We start from the raw sequence: 8,942 nt of genomic DNA on the forward strand, positions 1-8,942 counted from the left end.
GAAAACAAACAGTTGAAATTCATCAACATGTTTTATCTTGGAAAGGCCCTAAATGTCACTGTGGTTTATTGAAAAGGAATGAAAGGCTCATATTGAGACGGTGAGTATGAAGTTCTAGTATGTTTTGTTAATTGACAAATGTCACAAGTAAATGATCTAGGATTCTCATTAAGAAATAAATGGGAAACAATCTCTCAAGATAAATGAAATTTATGTTTCCAACCTAAAATGCCATAACATTGCCTCATTGGGTGTAAAATTGAAAATAGAAAGGGGTTGGGAAACACAACTTGATTGAACTTGTCTTTTAGGAGGTATTGGGCCTTGAAGTAGATAGAGTTCATCACACAACCTAAAACTGCCGATCACCTTTTCCAAATCTAGCGCATGAAATTCACAAAAATTCAAATGAAATTTAGTAGAACATCTTAAATTACTGGATAGTTTACTAATAGACACAAGGTTGTATGCCAAATTAGGAACATAGAGGACAATGTTTAAAGTAATATCCGTATTAATTAGTAACCATCGGCCGTTCGCACGTGGGACTTTTGATGAAGCTTTCGTGAAACTTTGAAATAGACTTATATCACTTGTCATATGGTCAGAAGCCCCAAAATCAACTATCCAAGTGATGAAATTGCTGTTACCAGAACTATTTGCAAAAGAAAGACGACTTTCATTTGCTACAAAGGCCATTGTTTGATTAGTGGTCGTTGTCATCTGCCCAAACAACTGTTTTAATAATTCAAGCTGCTCTTCGCTGAAAGTTTTGTTGCCGCTGCTCCCCATGTTTGCCAAATTTTGCTTCTCTCTTTCTGTTGCCTGAACTTAGGAGATCTCCAGTCTACTAGTTTGCCATGCAATTTCCATCAATGGTCTTTAAGATACCTTCCGGTAGTATTCACGCCAGCATGTATTCATTTTCTAGGTTTTTGTCGATTGAAAAAACCTAGGCATCTAATACAATGTAGAATTTAGGTAAAGAGAATTGATTTTTATTCTCTTAATTTTATGACTATAAATCGTACAGAAAGCTGCCTATCCATATGCCAGGTACATAGAGGTTTACTAGGACTAAAACATATCCTTTACTTTAGATAAAATAAGCCTATCTATATTTTCGATGAGATAAGACTTAGATTCCATCTAAATGCTGACTCTTAAATATAATAATTAACAGTAAATACAATATTAATAGTAGATATTTACATGATTCCATTTCCAATCTACAATGTTCTTATTCGTACACATTGCTAATGAAGATAGATTGTTGTACATGTTTGACTAATGACATTTTCTTGTTTGCAGGATGAAAGCTGTATCACGTTGCGTGACCTAAAAGGTTCTAAACTTTCGGGAAGTGTTTTCAATATCCTTTTCAATCTCAACAAGTTCATGGCCTTTGAATCTCGCGATCCGTTCCTCATTCGTCAGGTAAATGTGACACTTGAGCTCTCACTAACTTATCAATATTGCCTTCAAAAAGGACTTGTATTTGTATACCATTACATGTTTTCACAAGCTTCGGATAACAGACTTGTTTATGATGGAATTGTTGACGAAAACGGGTAAAGAAAACGAAAGAACACGAGAATTTTACGAGGTTCGGCAATGTGCTTACGTCCTCGGTGCCTAGGCGTCGCTAGAAGTTTTATTCAATGATCTTTTTAGGTCTAGGTTACATCTCTATTTATAATAGAAAACCCTGGTACATAATTACAAAATCAACCCTGTACCGTACCGCGGGGGCTGCGCCCCCACACCCCCAACCCACATAATTCGTAACCCCACAACGAGACTTTTTATGAGCCATACATAACAAATCTCCACCTTGGCGAATATCCTGCCCCTTGGAAACTTCAATGTGGGTTGGGTTACCTTGCTTCTTTAACAACTCGAAACATTCAACAAGTCCAAGCAATGCTTGAACTTGTCTGTCGTAACTGGCTTGGTGAACATATCAGCGGCATTCTCATCAGTATGTACCTTCTGAAACAAAACCTCTCCAGATGCAACCAACTCTCTGATCTTGTGGAACCTTACATCAATATGTTTAGTTCTAGCACGATACACCTGATTCTTAGCCAAGTGAATAGCACTTTGATTATCACAAAGCAACTGAACTCCACCTTGTTGAACACCCAACTCCTTCACTAAACCAGTAAGCCATAAAGCTTCTTTTGCAGCTTCAGCCGCTGCCATGTATTCAGCTTAAGTTGTAGATAGTGCCACGACAGATTGAACAGTAGACTTCCAGCAAATAGGCCTCCACCAAGAGTAAACACATACCCTGTCGTAGATCTTCTATTATCCAAGTCACCTGCATAATCTGAATCCACATATCCTACAACCAAAGGGTTATCCCGCTGACTCCCAAAAACAATTCCATGTCCCACAGTACCCTTTAAGTACCGAAAGATCCACTTGACTGCTTCCCAATGTTGCTTACCAGGTTTAGACATGTACTTACAAACTTGACTAACAGCATGAGCTAAATCAGGACGAGTACATACCATCGCATACATCAAGCAGCCAACAGCATTAGAATACGGAACCTTTGCCATATCTTCAGCTTCCTTATCTGTCTTGGGGCACTGTTCTGATGAGAGCTTAAAGTGATTCGCCAATGGAGTGCTAACTGGTTTTGCGCTGCTCATCGCAAACCTTTCTAGCATTTTCTCAACATAACCCCGTTGAGATAGCCGCAGTTTCCTTGAGTCTCTGTCCCTGCAAATTTCCATTCCAAGAATTTTCTTTGCAGCACCTAAATCTTTCATATCAAATTCCTGACTCAATAAAGTTTTCAAACCGATAACATCATCCATGTTCTTCGCAGCAATCAACATATCATCAACATACAGTAATAGAAAAATAAAAGAACCATCATCAAGGCTCTTAACATAGACACAACAATCATACTCACATCGGTTGTAGCCAATCTTGATCATATAGGAGTCAAACCGTTTATACCACTGTCTCGGAGACTGTTTTAACCCGTACAAAGATTTCTTCAATCTGCAAACTAAATGTTCGTTTCCAGGTTGAGTGAAACCTTCAGGTTGCCGCATGTAGATCTGCTCCTCTAAATCACCATGCAAAAAGCAGTTTTAACATCCATCTGCTCTAAATACAAATCCCAACTAGCCACCAATGCAAGTACTGCTCGGATTGAAGTGTGCCTGACCACAGGAGAAAAGATTTCATCATAATCAACTCCTTTCTGCTGTGAAAAACCCTTCGCTACCAAACGAGCCTTGAACTTCTCCCCCTCTTTTTCTGTTACTGCTGGTTTCTTCTTATACACCCATTTGCAACCAATCGGCTTCTTACCCTCAGGAAGCGGAACTAACTCCCATGTGCGATTGTGATTCAAAGACTCCATCTCCTCAACCATGGCTGCCATCCACTTGTCGTTTTCCTGACTAGTAACGGCATCATGAAAAGTAACTGGATCATCACTGCTAACAGTAAGTGCAAAAGATACCAAGTCTTCAAAACCCAATCTGTTCGGAGGCTTTATATTCGTCCGTCTCACCCTGTCTCTGGCGAGACTATAATCCTGCAAATCATCCGTAGTGGAACCACCAGAAGTCGGTTGAGAAGTTTCTGGTTTCTCAACTGGAAACTGCTCGAAATCTACCACTGTCGTGTCTTGCTTCTGCTGCAACATAGACTGTTCATCAAAAATGACATCTCTACTAATCACAACTTTCTTCGCAACTGGATCCCAGAACTTGAATCCTTTGACACCTTTATTGTAACCCAGAAAAATACACTCCTTCGATTTTGCATCAAGTTTGGATCTCTCATCAGCAGGTACATGCACATAAGCAGGACAACCAAAAATCCGTAAGTTATCAAAACTAACATCATGACCAGTCCATACCTCTTCTGCAACTTTCCCAGCCAGCGATGCCCTTGGCGATCTGTTGATAAGGTAACACGCCATGTTAACAGCCTCAGCCCAGAAGTGTTTGGGAAGCCCCGCATTCAACCGCAAACATCTGGCTCTTTCATTCAACGACCTGTTCATTCGTTCCGCAACACCATTCTGTTGTGGTGTCTTGCGCACTGTAAAATGCCTCTGAATCCCATGCTCCTTACAGAATTGTAGGAACTGTGAATCTGTGTACTCCGTACCATTGTCAGACCGCAAACACTTGATTTTTCGTCCTGTTTGGTTTTCTACCTCAGCTTTCCACAGCTTGAACTTCTCAAAAACTTCAGATTTCTGTTTCAAAAAATACACCCAAACTTTCCGTGAAAAATCATCAATAAAAGTAACATAGTACCTAGATCCACCCAAAGACGATGTCGTGGAAGGCCCCCATACATCAGAATGCACATAATCAAGAATCCCTTGAGTTGTGTGCTTCGCAGTCTTGAAACGGACTTTAGTCTGTTTACCAAGAACACAATACTTGCAAAAGTCGAGCTTACAGCTTTTGACACCATGCAACAAGTTTCTCTTGTGTAATTCTGCCATACCACGTTCACTAAGATGAGCAAGGCGCATATGCCACAATTTTGTCGTATCATCACAGGACTCAACAGAGTGAACTCCACCTGCAACGGTACTCCCTAACAATCTGTAGATATTCCCTGCAGTCATCTTGCCTTTCATCACAGTCAATGCTCCTTTAACAATCCGAATGGTTTCCCTATCCTCGTCAGCCTTAGGGATAAAACCATTCTTGTGCAAAGTGCCCAAGGAAATCAAATTCTTCTTCAAGTCTGGGATATGTCGAACACCACTCAACGTCCGAACGGAGCCATCGTGCATCTTAATTCTGACATCACCAATACCAACAATATTGCAACATCGATCATCACCCAAATAAACCGAACCAGAATTAACCGGCCTGTATGTCGAAAACCATTCCCTATTTGGCGTGATGTGATAAGAACATCCAGAATCAAGAATCCAAGCATCCGTCAATTGTGTCGTTGAAATAGAAAGCATATCACCCTCACTGCAATCAGAAGTATCATCCTCGACCACGTTCATAGACTTGGATGAGCCATCACGCTTCTCATCGGTCTGCTTTTTCAACTTCGGACAGTCTCGCTTCATATGTCCCGCCTCCTTGCACTTGTAACAGTGAATCGTCTTCTTATCCCTGGATTTGGATCTGGAATTCCGCTTCCCGGACCCTGCCTTCTCTGGCTTCCGTCCACGATCTCGATTACCCTTGACATATAAGCTATCGACTTGAGAGCTTTCCCCTGCATTCTGCTTCCGCTGGTTGTGAGCCAACAAGGCTGCAGTAATCTCCTCAACATTGATAGTCTCTTTCCCATATGTAAGAGTAGTCACCATGTGTTCGTAAGAGGAAGGCAACGAACACAACAGAATCATCGCTCTGTCTTCATCCTCAATTTTCACATCAAGCCGAGCCAGATCAGAAACGATTTGATTGAAGACATTCACGTGTTGCGCCAAATCGTGATCGTCCTGCATCTTCAGCCCATACAACCGCTGCTTCAGATACAGTTTTGTCGTTAAGGATTTGGACATAAACTGACTTTCCAACTTCCTCCAAATTTCGTCTGGAGACGATAGATGCATGACGTGATACATGACCTCGTCCGCCAAGCATAATCGTATGGTTCCTGCCGCTCGCTGCTGCAATTCTTCCCAATCTTCCTCATCCATCGACGCCGGCTTTGTAGGTCGCAAAGCCTTCAAGATCCCTTGCTGCGCCAATAGATCCTTCACCCTCGTTTGCCATAATCCGAAGTTACCCTGACCATCGAATTTCGCGACTTCGAATTTTGCTCCTGACATCTGATACCAATTGTTGACGAAAACGGGTAAAGAAAATGAAAGAACACGAGAATTTTACGAGGTTCGGCAATGTGCTTACGTCCTCGGTGCCTAGGCGGCGCTAGAAGTTTTATTCAATGATCTTTTTAGGTCTAGGTTACATCTCTATTTATAATAGAAAACCCTGGTACATAATTACAAAATCAACCCTGTACCGTACCGCGGGGGCTGCGCCCCCACACCCCCAACCCACATAATTCGTAACCCCACAACGAGACTTTTTATGAGCCATACATAACAGGAATGAACAGGAACGCGAGAATCCTAAATTGACGGAGTGGGACCGTTTTGCACATAGAGAATACATTCGGCTTTCAATGGAAGAAGATGTGGAAGATGCCTCGAACGGAAGTGCAGAAGTTTGGGATGAGTCACTTGAGGCTCCCTTCTAAGTTTGAAGGGTATGTATGGATTGCATGCGTATCTTTGATCGGGTGTTAATGTGAGTATGCTAAATTCTTTTCAAAATTTTCAAGTATTGGAGAGTTGTTAAAGAGAATCAGATCCTAGATTTATATCCAGATATGTGTCAGCTACGGATGTTGGGAACAGGTACTCAGAGAAAAGTAAAACGTTGGAGCAACATAGTTGCATTCTTGCTATTTTAAAATGCTCAAGATCAAAGAACAAAGCTAAAATAACAGCAGACTATTATAACCAAGCAACCTGAAAATTCATGCAAACTCAACAAAAAAAAATGTACGTTATTGATCCCATCAATTGAAATCAGTAGTAAAAGGGAATTTTGTTCTACCTAGATGTCTTGTTGTCAATTGATTAAGAAAGTTCTAATCCCTACTTAGACCTATTAAAAAGTATGTAGGACTAAATACCTATTTAGACCTTCAAATTTTAATATATTTTGATTTTAACCCCTATTTTTTTTATTGTTATCTATATTTTTTTTTGAAATAGGGTACTTTGTATTAAAGATAAAACAAAGTACACCACCTCAAGGACCTCATTAAAAACCCCCTCAAACCCTAAATGGAGGAAAAATAGTGTACCTTGAGGTGGTGAGGAACTAATACACAAACAATATTCAGACCATACCCCGGTCCTACCTCAAACCCCAATCCAACACAAAGAGAAACCAACACATACTGACCGACAAAAGAAGAAAGCCTAACTGTGAACCAAACGCATACAACAAAACCAGTGAAGTGAAGCTTAACAACGAAACAATACAACAAAGAAACTCCAAACTGCAACACCGATCTTTAACAAGGCCATCACAGAACAAAAACTCCTAAAATGAAATGAATTTTCACAATGAAACCCGTATGCTTCACACCCGAATTCCTACCACTCTGCTTAGAATGGCTGAAACTTCAACTATTGGAACATCTAATAATCTAGAATTATTAGAGAAGGATAGGGACAAACCAATAAGGGCAGACTCTCAAAAAGACCTACTAAACCCATGTTATCATCCACCAACAGATAAAACGACCCCACAAACGACACTATGGGCACAACCAATAAACAATTACCGACAGCCATCTTATTTCCCACAACAAGAGCTGCATGCGGAAACCAACTTTTCAAGGCACCATCTACACTTTTCTTTTATAGAGTTTCATTGAAACTTTCTTCAATAAAGTTTACCTCGAAACCAGCATCTGCATCAAACCCTCCTGTAACCTAGGAAACTTCTCATCACCGACTACTGCTGAATTCACCGGTCCAACACCGACCGGAGCCCATCAATGAATACACCAGGCAATACACACACACAGGAGCGGGCAGAGGGCAGCATCTATGAGCAACACCAAAGAACAAAAAGCTAGCCAAAGCAAACACAAGGCAACAACAGCACCAACACGCAATCAAACGCATTAGAACACCAAAGCACAAAAACGACAGCATCCATCACAGCACATGCCACAGGACAACCACACCACCCACCAGTAAACGGAGAATAGAAGAAATCCACCAGAAAACAGCTAATCATCCTTAAATACTTTAGCCACAGCATAACAAACTAACAATAAAAACAATCTACTAAAAAACTGACACTAAAATGCTATACATAAAACTACTCCAGCTCCTCTAAAAACCACTGCAAAACCTCCATACCAACCCCGGACAAACTTGCACCAAACTCAAGCACTTCTGGAGACGCTAATCCAAGAGAACATCACTTGCATAACCAACGACATAAATGGATCCAATCCTAGAGCCTACTCGAATCCTCTTCTATGACATAAACACACTCACAACCTCACCAAAGCTACCCACTGTCAGCCATAACCTTTTCAATGAAGAGTGTTTGAAGGAAAATCCACGAATAAAGAAACAGATTCCGACTAAAGATCTGAAACACTCTCCCACATACTGTAAAATATCAAACGAGCCAAATACTGGTTCACTATGGCATTTACAGAAACGGCTTGAAAGCAAAAATAACTATCACGATCTGATTCCATAAGCTGACAGTAAATCCACGCAGATACTCCAAACTATGAAACTAATTCATACAAAACCCAAGACTCAAGCACGAACCAACAATCAATTAGAAATAGGAAAAATCACAAATGGTATATAAAGAAGCGATCTCACCAAGCTAGAAGAGGACACCCAAACAATCGAGTAGCAAATTTGGGGACGAAAGCCAAACAAAAACTAATCCCCAAAAACACCAGGGCTGGGTCGACCAATCCCAAGTTCAAAGACCAAAAAGAGAATCAGCGTCACTGTTAAGGGCTTTTGAGATCTAGAGAGAAGTGGTCAGAAGATAGCGTGAAGTAGCAAGGACGGTACCACCACCGCCCAGAACGAACGAAAGAAAAGCCTTTTTGATTAGTTGAAATAATTTCTCAAAGTATATATCAAAAACGAATTTGGCTTGCTTGTTGTTATCTATATTTTGTGTCTCATTTTTTATTGTTAATTATAATTTGTCTCCTCGAACTAGTATTTTGGCTCGGTCCGGCCATCCCTATATATATATTGTTTTTGTCATGATTTTTCATTTCACTCCAGGTGCTTAGAGAAGAGCTCAACACATTGCTTATCTGCTGGGCGACGACAGAAAGGGAATGTTGCCTTGAATGGGCGATGAAGATTCATCAGAACTCTTTGGAGAAAATTTGAGCTTGGCCTTGTGCAG

General features: G+C 40.7%; 1 long non-coding RNA gene across 1 annotated transcript; it reads left to right on the forward strand.

The window, feature by feature from the left end:
* The first annotated feature begins 1,281 nt into the window (after positions 1-1,281).
* LOC120179149 lies at positions 1,282-8,942 on the forward strand. Its single transcript, XR_005521581.1, has 3 exons — positions 1,282-1,437; positions 6,082-6,231; positions 8,816-8,942. It is a non-coding gene; the product is annotated as an uncharacterized LOC120179149 (long non-coding RNA).

This window comes from Hibiscus syriacus, unplaced genomic scaffold, assembly GCF_006381635.1.
Source record: "Hibiscus syriacus cultivar Baekdansim isolate YM2019G1 unplaced genomic scaffold, ASM638163v2 tig00112402_pilon, whole genome shotgun sequence".
Lineage (NCBI taxonomy): Eukaryota > Viridiplantae > Streptophyta > Magnoliopsida > Malvales > Malvaceae > Hibiscus > Hibiscus syriacus.